The sequence below is a fragment of the Carya illinoinensis genome, chromosome 13 (assembly GCF_018687715.1).
Source record: "Carya illinoinensis cultivar Pawnee chromosome 13, C.illinoinensisPawnee_v1, whole genome shotgun sequence".
Taxonomy (NCBI): domain Eukaryota; kingdom Viridiplantae; phylum Streptophyta; class Magnoliopsida; order Fagales; family Juglandaceae; genus Carya; species Carya illinoinensis.
This window is the reverse complement of record NC_056764.1, coordinates 23976196-23991296: the sequence shown is the minus strand read 5'-3', so window position 1 is coordinate 23991296 and position 15101 is coordinate 23976196. Positions and strand designations below refer to the sequence as shown.

Below are 15101 nucleotides of genomic sequence, written 5' to 3'. Positions count from 1 at the left end.
ATGAGACTTACCCACTTGCTATCCGAGATGGGGTAAATGATACCCACATCAAGCAATTTCAACACCTCACCTTTAACCACTTCCTTCATTGTGGGATTCAACCTTCTTTGCATTTCCCTCGAAGGCTTTGCATCATCTTCTAAATAAATCCTATGGGTACACTCCAAGGGACTTATACCTTTTATATCAGCCATTGTCCATCCAATAGACTTTTTATGCTTCTTAAGGACCTCTAGCAATTTATCTTCTTGTTCACTAGTTAAGTGAGAAGAAATTACCACAGGGAAGGTGCTTTGTGGTCCTAAGAAAGCATACTTGAACTCCAATGGAAGAGGTTTGAAGTCCAAAGTTGGGGATTGCTCCTCCGAAGGCTTGAGGGTTGATGTCAATGGTGGAAGTTGCTCAAATTTTGGCCTCCATGGTGGTGTAACTTGCTGACCTATTGAGGAAACAAAAGATGAGTCATTAACATTATCAAATATTTTCAAATCTTCTTCAAATTCTTCTAAAGAATCAATAAGTTGAAAGTAATGTGTAGAATTTTCATCAATGAAATTTTCCAGCAAATTCACTTCATGAACTTCTTCAACTTCTTGCGGTTGCCTGCAAAGATTAAAAATATTTAGCTCCAAGGTCATATTTCCAAAACTCAACTTTAAAACTCCACTTCTACAATTTATGAGTGCATTAGAAGTAGCCAAGAAGGGTCTTCCTAAGATAACAGGTGCTTGGAAAGTAGAATGATTAGTCAATTGCATGTCGAGTACGACAAAGTCTACTGGATAGTAGAATTTGTCTACTTGAACCAAAACATCTTCCACAACTCCCCTTGGAATCTTAGTAGACCTATCAGCCAACTGCAATGTGATAGAAGTAGATTTCAACTCACCCAATCCAAGCTGAACATAAACATTATAAGGCAATAAGTTCACACTTGAACCTAAGTCTAATAATGCTTGGCTTATTTTTGAGCTCCCTATCATGCAAGCTATGGTAGAGGATCCTGGGTCCTTGTATTTGGGAGGAGTGTTGGTTTGGATAATAGCACTAACCTGCTCAGTAAGAAAAGCTTTCTTTTGCGCATTCAATTTTCTTTTTATGGTACATAAATCCTTTAAAAATTTAGCATAGGTAGGAATCTGTTGAATAGCATCTAACAATGGTATATTAATCCTAACTTGCTTAAAAATTTCAAGAATTTCCGCGTGATGCTTATCTTTGTGCAAAGGGGCTAACCTTTGAGGAAAAGGTGCAAGTGTAGTGCTTGGGACACTTTCAGATTTCAAAGGATCATGTGACTCATTTTCAGAAGGAGGTTTAGAAGTGTTACCATTCTTTTTCTACTTCTTGAGCTGGAATGCCAATCACCTTACCACTTCTCAAGGTTGTAATAGCCTTGACTTGCTTGACATTCGAATCTCCTGCCACATTTTGAAATTGGTGGTTTTGGCCTTGGGGATTAGGCTGAGATTGTGCAGGGAATTTCCCTTTCTCTTGAGCACCCATGGTCGTAGTCAACCTTGTGACTGACCCTCGAATCTCAGCGATGGCTTGTGAATTTTGACTATTGATAGCAGCTTGGCTTTGCATGAATTGCTGAAAATTGGTGGACAGCTGCTGGAAATTGGTGGATAATTGCTGGAAATTGTCTTCAAGGTTCTTTTTCTGGGCTGGAACCATGTGGTTGGCATACTGAGATGGTCCTGGACCTCCTGGGGTAGTGTAGGGTACAATTTGTGAAGGACCAGCTATGTTGGGTGCAGGTAAAGCAGCTTGATCACCTCTCCAACTGAAATTAGGGTGATTTCTCCATCCCGAATTGTAGGTGTTGGAATAAGGACCTGAAAAAGATTTAGCAACCATATTAATAGCATTAGATTGATCCAAAAGAACTTCTTTAAATGCTGGAATGGTTGGGCAATCATTAGTTGAATGCCCTTGGCCTTCACAAATATTACAGCTCAAGGTAATCTGAGGTACAGCTTGTACTTCATTCACTTTCTTCAGTTCTATGGTTTCTAATTTCTTAGAAATCATAGCCAACCTAGCATTCAAATCATCTACTTCTCTCAGATTATATTTCCCACCCCCTGAAATTGTCCTTGCACTTTCCGACCTATCATGAACATCAGATGTATCCCATGATTGTGCATTTTCAGCTAGATAATCAAAATATTCAAAAGCTTCCTCAAGTTCTTTGTTAAAAAACGCTCCATTAGACATGGTCTCCACAAATTGTCTCATTTTTTGTTGCAACCCTCATAAAAAAAACTAATGACCCTCCAATTCTCATATCCATGATGGGGACATGCATTTAAAAGGTCTTTGAATCGTTCCCAACAATGATAAAATGTTTCCACATCCTTTTGGCCAAAATTCATGATCTGTCTTTTTAAGGCATTGGTTCTATGCATGGGAAAAAATTTCTTTAAAAAATCTGTTTGCATTTCTTGCCAAGTTCCAATGGATCTTGGTCTTAAGGAATTCAACCATGTCTTAGCCTTGTCTTTTAAAGAAAATGGAAACAGTTTCAATCTTATGACTTTATCAGTGCATGTTCTATCCATGAATGTGGAACACACTTCTTCAAATTCTTTGATATGCAAATAGGGGTTTTCAGATTCCATACCATGAAAGTGTGGTAACAATGGAATCATCCCGGGTTTGAAATTAAAAGCATTTGCATTAATAGGTAAAATGATACAAGAAGGTGTGCTAATCCTAACAGGCTGAAGATATTCTCTAAGAGTCCTGTTTGGATTCTCCACTTCCCTATCATGATGCTCATTTTCAGCCATGATGCTATCAGTGTCTGATGATGATTCTACAAAAGATGATGCAGAGCTAAAAGATGTCAATGATTCTGTCCTAAACAGTCAAGATGTATGGTCTCTAGTCCAACTAGTCATACAATCAAGAGCAGATAATCAAAGACCATGAAAAATAAACAGAGAAAAGGGAAAAAGATTAGATGTCACCCAGGCTGTGAAAAGGTTCACAGCTTCACAACGTCCTCTCAGCAGTAGAGGAATGCTCTAATAAGCACCAGTTGTCCCCGGCAATGGCGCCAAAAACTTGACTCGTGGTCGAATGTGCTTCCAAGTGTAGAAGTGTCAAGTTGTATCAAGGATAAGTCCAGGATCGTATTCCACAGGGACAATGGGTTATCAAAGCGTATAAGAGATTTGTGAGTAACAAATAAATCAAGTATGAGAGATGAAAATAAAATTCAAATGCAATGCAAAAAGATAATCGAAGTTGAAATTAGAGTTTCTAAAAAAAACAAATTAACGAACACTTGGGTTGGGTTTGGGACTCTCTTTATTTTGGATTCTATATAATTTTCTCGATTAACAACCCAATCAAGGCATTGATAATCGGAAGATAAAATGGTTAAGCTCAAGTTTTGCAATATTTTTCTAAGGGATTTTCTATTTTACTAGCCGAACACACATTAACAAACAAACGAGAGAAGCCTTGATAATTTTCAAGCTTTTGTTGTGCCTTACATCAACAACAAAACAAGAGCAAGAGCTTCAATCTATTTTCAATTTAAATCCGACTAGTAACATAGTGAAATCAATAATTACCATAAAATATTGCATTAAACTAGAATCTAAAATAAATTAAATCTCATTCCACAACCCAAGTTTTAAAACTTAGCTACACATGATATTTCTAACAACAAAAATTAATCTAAACAAAGCCATATTAAAATCTGTGAGAAAATATTTAAATGAGATGAAAACTAATATTGTCCGGCCGAAAGAGAAAGGAACAAGTATAAAATAAAGAACGAGCACGGTAAATGTAAAAAAAGAAAGAAAAGAAAAAAAACAAATACCAGCCGAATAACAATGGAGAAGAAAAGTTTCAGCAAACAAAGAAACGAAAACTAAAAAAAATAATTGAAGCCCGGCATCTATGGAGGAACTCCCAAACAAAAGCAAGAAAGAAAACTAAAATAAAGTCAAGCAGCCCCCTCGTAGGTCTGCACCTCTACCAAGCACTAACCAAGAAAGAATGAAAATAAATTTCCAATAAACACCTCCAGACGCCGAAAACGCAAGAAAGAAAAAAATGCTGAACTAAGAAAAAAATCAAAAGATGCAGCCATCCATTAAGTCTGTAACGGGAAGAAATACTGAAAACTCCAACTCTATCAACGCTTAACGGAAAGCAAATTAAAAATTGAAAACTTAAGGCACTCTAATGTAAATGACAGCAAAAGTACCAACAAGAAACTCCAGACGCCCAAAACGAAAAGACATCAAGATGCTCCACGCTACAACCAAACAGAAAAACTAAAGACTCAAACTCTTGTTCTGCAAATGCCGAACGAAAAGCAAAAGAAAGCTGAAAGAAAACTACTTTGCTGTTGAACAAGGTCTCTAACGAAAAGCAAAAAAAAAAAATCTTCCAGATAATATAAACTAGCTGCTTCTCGTAAACGAGAAGAAAAGAAAGAAAACTGAAACTCCAAGCTCCTGCTGCTGCCAAACCGAAAGCTATTTCCTATTGCTCTGCGTCTGCATGTGTGCATGTGTGCATGTTGGTCTGCATGTGTGTGTTGCATGTGTGCATGTGTGAATGGGTGTGACTGCTTTCCGAAGGCTGCTGTCTGCTGTAACGTGCTGCGTGTGTGAGCTGGTGTTCTGTCCGAATGATGCTGCATGTGTGCTGTCCATGTGGTCTTCTTTCTTTTGCTGTAGTAGCTGCTGCACATGTGTGAGTTGCTGTAAGTGCTGTGAGTGTTCTGCTGGTGCTGTCCGAGTGTTCTGCATGAGTTTGTCTGCAACGTCCAGGTTATGTGTTGTCCTGGTGATGCTTTTTTGCATGTGTGCATTTTTCCAGCATGTGTTTGTGTTTGTATGAGTGCTGTCCGCTGCATATGTGTATTGCCGAGTGATGCTTCTGCTGCTTTTAGCATGTGTGAGTTTTATCCGAATGATCTTCTTTCTGCTGCTTGGTGTAGTAGCTGCTGCTCATGTGAGTTTTCTGCTTCCGAGTGATCTCTTTGTTGCGTGTTGATCTACTCTAAAAAGAAGAACAAATTTGCTGTCCTGCATGTGTGCATTTTTCTGCATGTGTATTGCCCAAACTACCATTGTTATGAGAGGAATAAAAATGGAATATTTATTGTCATGTGAAGTTATTGTATTATAAATCTTTTTAAGCACAAAAATACCAGAATTTATCAATTGACTCAAGTATTGTGATCTATTGCATAATTAAGTACTTAAATTATTTTTTTATTAAACAATTTATTCACTTAAGTAACTTAATCATGCAGTTTTAGCGCTTCATCAACGTCACTGCGCAAGGTGATAAAGGAATTTTTACCTTATGTAAGTAAGCTAGAAATGCCACCTAATGAGCAATGGCAAAGAACAAGTGCAAAGTGTGCAATGATAGAGGACCAAACCCTTGTTGTCATGTATGAGCTTTTTGGGTCTACAAGGAAACACAAAAAAGTTGGCAAAGCTGTATGTAGAAGGCCGCACTCCATTTGAGGAGTCACATCCGAAGTGGGTTTCCAAAAAAGGATATTGACTTGGTAAATTATATCGTCTAAACCCAGATGTATGATCTAGAGCCACATTGGAGACCTTCAATTGGAGAATGATTAAGGATTGGATGTAAGGAAGACCGTACGGATGTGTAGACCATGCCCTACCAATCTGTCTATATCATCCTACAGTGGGATGGTCGAGACTAAAGGACTCCTATTCAATCATATTTGGAGTTAGAGGAGCTTTAGTAGGAAACCGAACACACCTATATGTTAAAAGGCTTAAGGAAAAAGTTAAAATCTCACTTTGAGTTCATAAGTACCTGAGAGCCCCTAGATTTTTTGAATGAGCCAGAGACTTCAAAGGAGGCAAAGAGAGGAGTAGTGTAGTGCCGTCATAACTCTAAGATTGTGAGGTAGGTCAACTTGTAAGATTAAACTGAGGGATGGGGGTAAATGTTGTGGAATTTTAGTTCATGCATACCCTATAATCTCTCCCTTTCTAATATTGAAATAATGTGTTTGTCTATTATGTTTACTATTATCCTTACTTCGTGCTTCTCTAAGATTTGAATGCATTTGTTTTTAATTAATCTTTGTGTGAGTAAGTGTATTGTGTGACAATCATAATGGGACGGGATAAAGAATTCCCTAAAACATTCCTACGAGACTTCACTATGAGTTTCATACAGGTAGAGGGAGTCCTCATGAATGATTGGGGTGGGATAGTATCATGTTAGCCTCACCTGATAGATGAGATGAAGAATTCCTTGAGCTTATCAGGTGTTGGTGTCTTTGAATTGGTTAGCTAGGTATTCGTTTTCCCAGTGCAACATGTACACCTCTATGTAAGAGTCAACCGGTAGTGCATGCTAGTTGACTTGCACCATGTTGGTCGAGTGGGAGAAATTTCTCGATTTTGAATAATGAAGCGGCTCATCCCGTATTGCCCATTAGGGAATGTATGTCTATTTGATGAATATCTATGTGATGACTGTGAACTACTGTATGACTAGTGTTTTAGGTTTTACGTGCTAGAGAAGAGGGTGATTCCTCTCCTCGGCGACATGCATAATTACATATATATGTACTGAGTTCTGCAACAGAGGGTAATTCCTCAAAGGGTGATTCATCACCATTATTATATAATTGTATTTTATTGAGAAGGTGACTCCTTATCATGTTTTCGAATATATGGGTTATTGCCAAAGAGGTTGATTTCTTGCCATGCACTAATACATGCATTCACCCTTGTGTCAACTACATAAAATTGTTCCTTGCATAATCATGACAATTGTTTCTCATTACCAGTCCTTTCATAGCTATCTAACCTGCCTGTGGCTTTCGTATTAGAACCATATACTTTGATGCAGAGCTAGATCCAGGAGTAATACTTGTAACACCCCACTAGAAATTCAATGGCGGAATTTCTATAGACTTTAGGAATATCTTGAAAACTCCATAAGTTTTCACGAATTGACTAATCGCAAAGGTTTTAGTTTGTCAACATAGTCAGTGTCATCACTCACTATGGTGCCAAAAATGTGATTTTAATTGTTTGAGGTAGTTAGAAGTGTCAGAATACGTTACAGTCTATGCCACTAGACTCAATTGAATATTTAGGATTTTATAGCACAATAACCGATTTTCATAATTTCAGACGAAACGATTGTTTAAAACTGTGAATTTATTTTTTAGGGGCACTTCAGGGTTGAATTTTGGTAAACTATTTTCATTGTAGGTTAATATGAATATTTAGAATTTTTCAGTATTAAGTTTATTATGCATTCTTTGGAGTGAATAATAACCTCAATAAGCGTATTAAGTATAATGTTTTCAAAATCACAGTGAGGAATGTCCAAATTAGGTTAGAGAAGTTTATTTGACTAGTTGGGAAGATCTTAGCCCCACATAGTGAATAGTATTAGATACTTGGCACAAAGAGGAACCATTAGAAGGATTTGTGAAGGAAATCAAGGTATGAGATCATGCCACCTAAGCAAATCTTTTTTTCATTTGATCTACCAATTTGAGCCAGATCAAAGAGGGTTTTAACCCTAGTGAAACCCTAAATGATTGGACTTCAATTGAAACCCCAAAAGCTTGGTTGAAACTGGAACCCTAAACGGTTTCCCCAAACCCTAAAGTTGGCCTTCAAACCATTTTTTATCCAATTTCTAGTATTGTGTTTAATCACTTGATTAAATCACTTTCACATGCTATTAATTTCTCAAATTCTGGTTATGACATCATTATCCAACCTTTTAAACCTTGAAAATTTGTTTAGGCCAAGAAAAATTAGATTTGAGCTTGATAACATCTCAAACCCTAACCAAACCCTCTTTAAATCCCAAATTGAAGCCCACTTGGTTGAGCCCATCAAGGCCCACGAATTTGGCCACCTTGGCAAGGCTTCTTGAGGAATTTTCCTCTCCCACATGGCAGAACATTCACTACCCTTGGCTGCACCCAATAGTGCCTTGATGAGATGGAGAAACCCACCCCATCAACCCCCATACCTCATAGCTTCTGCAGGCTGTACTTTGCCTCTCACTATTCTCCCCTTTATGTCACATAGCCACCTCCAATCAAGGTCATTCATATCCATATCTTCCCCCTACAAAATTCTTGAGTCGTGCAAGACAACTTACTTCCCTTTCATCACTTCTTCACCCCGTTCATAGAGAGAAACCCAAAACAGCTCTCTCAGGTAAATTTCTGGGTATTTTTGGATGGAGATTTTTGACCCTTTTTAGGTATTTTCACACGATGAATCCTTCATAATAGTTGTTCATCTTTGAGTATTTTTTCCATATATATATTATTTGTATCATTCCATGGTCATTTGGTTAGTCTAAAGTATTTTCAACCATGGAAGGGTCATTCTAGGCGTGAAACTGGAGAGTGTGTTATGTTTTGGAATTTTTGACCAAGCTAATGGATATATCTTGGTCCAAAACTTTTATGGAGTGTTTTTAGCATGTGTTTTAGAGTGTTGATTGAAGTTTTGTTGCATGACTAAAGCTTTTGATGAAAGATTTTCTTAGATCTAGAAACTTGAAAACTGGAAGTGGAAAAAATAGTTTTTATTTGGAGAAAGTTTGAATATTTCATGGTTTGATCTTACTCTAATGGCTTTTATATTTTTATATGATGATCATATGTCTCTTATTTTCATTTTAGGATGTTATTTCAAAGATATTTAGCATTAATTTCAAAGATGTGATTTTTCTATACAAGAGAATTTTGGTTAGGCTTAAGATTTGATGTTTTTGGGTTAGATCCATGTTTTATTGAGTTTTAGCCATGTGATTTTAAGTTTTATGGTTGGATATTCTTTATGACACATTTTAAAACCATGTGATGCTTTATTTCAAAGATCTCACTTTCTTAAACCATTGATCAAGTGATTTATCAAAGCTAGTTGAGGAAAAAGTTTCTATTTTTGGACTAAGTGTAAAACCAAAAACTCCAAGTGTTATTTTGTAACTTTGGTGACTTTATTTTATGATTTAAAGTATGGTTGATCTTAGGATGATTTTATGAATATGTTAGAAGTAAGATTTGAACTTTTTTTAAATTCTTGGAGATGCTTTGATTTAAGGTCAAAGCTTGTGACTCAAGTGTATGGATCTTTTTACAAAAAGTTTGGTGTTGATTATTAGCTTTTTCTAAATGGATGTTTTAAGTATGGTTTTAAACTTAGGATAGGAAGATCCTTGTTGCAAAATTTTGGGTTAAGCATGAATTTTGAAGTTAGAAGGAATTGCAACAAAAATCAAGAGAAATGGCCTATGGATGTTTTGGCCATAGTGTGTTTTCTATAGTTGTGATTTGTTTTAAATTTTTCTGACTTGATATTTGAGTTTAGGGCAAAATTTACATGAGGAATATAAATTTTGAAAATTTTTGGAGTTAGGATGTGAAATCCTTAAGTTAGGGGTAAAATGGTCATTTTTTCACATGTAGAGGGTAAAATGATAATTTTACTCTAAGTTAGCTTGTTTTCATGCTTCCAATTGTTAGTAATTAAATTTCTAACTTTTAGAATACCCTCTTACAATTCCTCGTGTTTTGCACTTTATTCTCATAAAACGTGACGATCGAGGTAAGTTAACTTCTAACTTACTATCAGTTTACTGTGTATGTATGATGGGTGAGGGAACTACAATTTATGTATGTATGTTATCATATATTTCATTCCATGCAACGTCATTACATCTTTATCTATTACACATGATTCATTACACAATCTATTATGTCACGTATTGCTATATGTTACAAGTATGTCATATTATGCTATGCCATCTATTACATGTATGCCATGTCACGTAATATTTACTATCACATGTTATGCCATGTTATGAAATGTTGTCTGTTACATATTATGTCATACTACAAAATATTTCTATCTCAAGTAAGTCATGTCTCTCAAGTTACATTCAAGTTATGTTATGTGACGTCAGGACTTTTGTTCTTTCATATTCCAGTCATATTTTATTTTTAATACAATTGTGTATTTTGAGAACAGTTAAGTTTCAATTATCAGTTAATTTGTACTACGGTCAAGAATCATACGCGCTGCTTGGTATTGTGGTCAAGGCTATGCGCTGCCGAGTACTAAGGTGAAGGAGTATAATCTATCATACTACAGATGGTTAAATCAGTTAAGTTATGTTATGGTTAAGGATAATATGCGCTGTCTGGTACTGCGATCAAGGCCATGTGCTGCTGAGTACTATGGTGAAGGAATATAATCTACCGTTATGTTAAGTTATGATACGGTCAAGGATAATACGCACTGCCTAGTACTACGGTCAAGGCTATGCACTGTCGAGTACTACAGTGAAGGAGTATAATTTACCGTTATGTTAAGTTATGTTATAGTCAAGGATAATACGCACTGCCTAGTACTGTGGTCAAGGCTTTGCACTGCCAAGTACTGTGGTGAAGGAGTATAATCTGCCGTACTACAGAAGGATGAAACGCGCTACCTGGTACTGCAATCAAGGCTATGCGTAAATTTGTACTATGGTGAAGGAGTATAATCTATCGTTATGTTATGTTATGTTCACGTACATGTTATGTTCATGTTTACGTTAAGTTTCAAGTTCATGTTCATATCATGTTATGTTCACATTTATGTTAAGTTCAAACTTATGTTCATGTTATGTTATGTTCATGTTCACGTTATGTTTCAAGTTCACGTTCATGTCATGTTATGTTCACATACATGTTATGTTCAAGTTCACGTTCATGTTATGATATGTTCACATTCACATTATGTCTCAAAGTTCATGTTTATGTCATGTTATGCTCAGGTTTATTTTAAGTTCAAGTTCATGTTTATGTTATGTATGTTCACGTTCATGCTATGTTTCAAGTCCATGTTATGTTTTAAGTTCAAGTTCTTGTTATGTTGTTAGTCCATGTTATGTTTTAAGTTCAAGTTTATGTTATGTCAAGCCAAGTTTGGTTCGCGTTTCTATTCAGGGTATGTCAGTTATGCCATGCTATATGTCAAGTTATGTTATGCTTACTTACAACTTTAATTATGCATTCATACTTTTACTGTTATACATGCATCATTAACCTGTGTGTGAGTTTCCTGTTAACTTACTGAGATTTGTAATCAAATCTCACCGTGGTAGTCCCAACTACCATTCCCCCTGAATGGTAGGCGATGTGTCAAGATCAGAGTAGGGAGCGGACGTTGGTAGACTGAAGGAGGTTGACTAGACGCCACAGACACGACACGGAGCTTACAACTTCCATAGTTAGTTTTTGGATAGTATTCTGGCCTCGTTAGTCGAGTTACACGAGTTACTAGAAGAATCCTCAATAGTGTATTTTGGTAATGTAAATTTGGAGTCTGGCCTCCCATGTTGTTGAGATTACAGTCTTCTGTGACTCTTACTAAAACCATTGATATCCATTTTGTTAAGTATGTTTGGATTATGATTTAACTATTTAAGATTTTATAAGTTTGGTGTATAGTATTGTTAAAAAAAATAAAATTATCCGCTGCGAGTATTGTATAATGCTAGAAGCATGTTAGGAACATTAATTCTTATATGTCATAAACGGGGGCAGGTAACCTTGTGTTGCATGTCCTGACACTTCGGATGTCCATCCGATCCCAAACGAAAATCTGGGGGTGCCACAATACCCAAGGCGGAAGAGCCAACCCAGCCCAAGCAATAGGCGAGTAGGCCCATTTCCTGTCATATGATTGGTTGGTTTTGGAAGCTGTATTTGTAACTATTAGGCAGGCAACCCTTTTGTTCGTTACCATTATTTTGGAGATATAATTAAACAGCTAGTAATGTGTGTAATTATTTTAAGAAATGATGTGACAATGTGAGAATGAAATTGTGGTTTCTTTTAGATTTATAGTACTATACCATTTAGCCTTTAGACTAAACATTATTTTCCACTACAAACCATACAACTTCTTTTTACATGTACACATTCTAGTGAATGTTACATGCCTAGCCAAACTTAAACCCTTGTGTGTTGCCGCATGGTGTCTGTCATCTGAAGATGGTTTTATGGGTGCTGCCCAAGGTGGCGACTCTGCAAACATTGGTTGCCAAGGCACCCCATGCCCGATTCCTGTGAAAGAAACATTAGAAGTATCATCAAATATATTTACATCACTTAGCACACTTTCTAATGACAAATGTAAATCAGTAGAAGGAAGATTCAAGTGAAAGTCCTTATCAAGGATATTTTCCAGCAAATTAACTTCCTTAACTTCTTCTAAATCCTAAGGTTGCCTGCAAGTATTAAAGATATTCAGCTCCAATGTCATGTTTCCAAAACTCAATTTCAAAATTCCACTTCTACAATTAATTAATGCATTAGATGTAGCAAGAAATGGTCTACCAAGAATTACAGGAGCTTGGAAAGTAGATGGATTTGACAAGTTCATATCAAGCACCACAAAATCCACAGGATAGTAAAATTTATCAACTTGAACCAAAACATCCTCAACTATACCCCTAGGCATTTTTATTGATCTATCAGCAAGTTGCAAAATGGTAGGTGTGGATTTCAGTTCACCTAAACCAAGTTGTTCATACACAGTGTAAGGCAATAAATTGACACTTGAACCAAGATCCAACAAAGCGTGACCAATTTTTGAATTTCCTATCACACAAGCAATTGTAGGTGCTCCAGGGTCCTTGTATTTAGGTGGTGTATTACTTTGAATGATAGCACTAACCTGCTCAGTAAGGAAAGCTTTATTATGCACATTTAATTTTCTTTTCACAGTGCATAGATCCTTTAAAAATTTTGCATAAGCAGGAATTTGCTGAATAGCACTAACAAAGGGATGTTAATCCTAACTTGCCTAAAAACCTCAAAAATTTCAGCAAGATGCTTATCTTTATGCAAAGGGGCTAACCTTTGAGGAAAAGGTGCAAGTGTAGTGCTTGGGACACTTTCAGATTTCAAAGGATCATGTGCCTCATTTTCAGAAGGAGGTTTAGAAGTGTTACCATTCTTTTCTACCTCTTGAGCTGGAATGCCAATCACCTTACCACTTCTCAAGGTTGTAATACCCTCGACTTGCTTGACATTTGAATCTCCTGCCATACTTTAAAATTGGTGGTTTTGGCCTTGGGGATTAGGCTGAGATTGTGTAGGGAACTTCCCTTTCTCTTGAGCACTTATGGTTGTAGTCAACCTTGTGACTAACCCTCGAATCTCAGCAATGGCGTGTGAAGTTTGACTGTTGATAGCAGCTTGGCTTTGCATAAATTGCTGAAAATTGGTGGACAGCTGCTGGAAGTTGGTGGATAATTGCTGGAGATTGTCTTCAAGGTTCTTTTTCTGAGCTGGGACCATGTGGTTGGCATATTGAGATGGTCCTGAACCTCCTGGGGTAGTGTAGGGTACAATTTGTGAAGGACCAGCTATGTTGGGTGCAGGTAAAGCAGTTTGATCACCTCTCCAACTGAAATTAGGGTGATTTCTCCATCCCGAATTGTAGGTGTTGGAATAAGGACCTGAAAAAGATTTAGCAACCATATTAACAGCATCAGATTGATCCAAAAGAACTTCTTTAAAAGCTGGAATGGTTGGGCAATCATTAGTTGAATGCCCTTGGCCTTCACAAATATTACAGCTCAAGGTAATCTGAGGTACAACATGTACTTCATTCACTTTCTTCAGTTCTATGGTTTCTAATTTCTTAGAAATCATAGCCAACCTAGCATTCAAATCATCTACTTCTCTCAGATTATATTTCCCACCCCCTGAAATTGTCCTTGAACTTTCCAACCTATCATGAACATCAGATGTATCCCATGATTGTGCATTTTCAGCTAGATAATCAAAATATTCAAAAGTTTCCTCAAGTTGTTTGTTAAAAAATGCTCCATTACACATGCTCTCCACAAATTGTCTCATTTTTTGTAGCAACCCCTCATAAAAAAAACTAATGACCCTCCAATTCTCATATCCATGATGAGGACATGCATTTAAAAGGTCTTTGAATCGTTCCCAACACTGATAAAATGTTTCCACATCCTTTTGGCCAAAATTCATGATCTGTCTTTTCAAGGCATTGGTTCTATGCATGGGAAAAAATTTCTTTAAAAATTCAGTTTGCATTTCTTGCCAAGTCCCAATGGATCTTGGTCTTAAGGAATTCAACCATGTCTTAGCCTTGTCTTTTAAAGAAAATGGAAACAGTTTCAATCTTATGACCTCATCAGTGCACGATCTATCCATGAATGTGGAACACACTTCTTCAAACTCTTTGATATGCAAATAGGGGTTTTCAGATTCCATACCATGAAAGTGTGGTAACAATGGAATCATCCCGGCTTTGAAATTAAAAGCATTTGCATTAATAGGTAAAATGATGCAAGAAGGTGTGCTAGTCCTAACAGGCTGAAGATATTCTCTAAGAGTCCTGTTTGGATTCTCTACTTCCCTTATCATGATGCTCATTTTCAGCCATGATGCTATCAGTGTCTGATGATGATTCAACAGAAGATGATGCAGAGCTAAACGATGTCAATGATTCTGTCCTAAATAGTCGAGATGTATGGTCTCTAGTCCAACCAGTCATACAAACAAGAGCAGATAATCAAAGACCATGAAAAATAAACAGAGAGAAGGGAAAAAGATTAGATGTCACCCAGGCTGTGAAAAGATTCACAGCTCCACAAACGTCCTCTCAGCAGTAGAGAAATGCTCTAATAAACACCGGTTGTCCCCGGCAACGGCGCCAAAAACTTGACTCGTGGTCGAATGTGCTTCCAAGTGTAGAAGTGTCAAGTTGTATCAAGGATAATTCCAGAATCGTATTCCACAGGAACAATGGGTTATCAAAGTGAGTAAGAGATTTGTGAGTAACAAATGAATCAAGTATGAGAGATGAAAATAAAATTCAATTGCAATACAAAAAGATAATTGAAGTTGAAATTAGAGTTTCTAAGAAAACAAATTAATGAACACTTGGGTTGGGTATGAGACTCTCTTTATTTCGGATTCTAGATAATTTTCTCGATTAACAATCCAATCAAGGCAGTGCTAATCGAAAGATAAAAAGTTAAGCTCAAGTTTTGCAATA

General features: G+C 36.7%; 2 non-coding genes across 2 annotated transcripts; both read left to right on the top strand.

Moving 5' to 3' along the window:
• Positions 1–2292: 2292 nt before the first annotated feature.
• Positions 2293–2400, top strand: LOC122293041. The gene has a single exon (XR_006237099.1). It is a non-coding gene; the product is annotated as a small nucleolar RNA R71 (small nucleolar RNA).
• Positions 2401–13979: 11579 nt separating this feature from the next.
• LOC122293048 lies at positions 13980–14087 on the top strand. The gene has a single exon (XR_006237105.1). It is a non-coding gene; the product is annotated as a small nucleolar RNA R71 (small nucleolar RNA).
• Positions 14088–15101: the final 1014 nt, after the last annotated feature.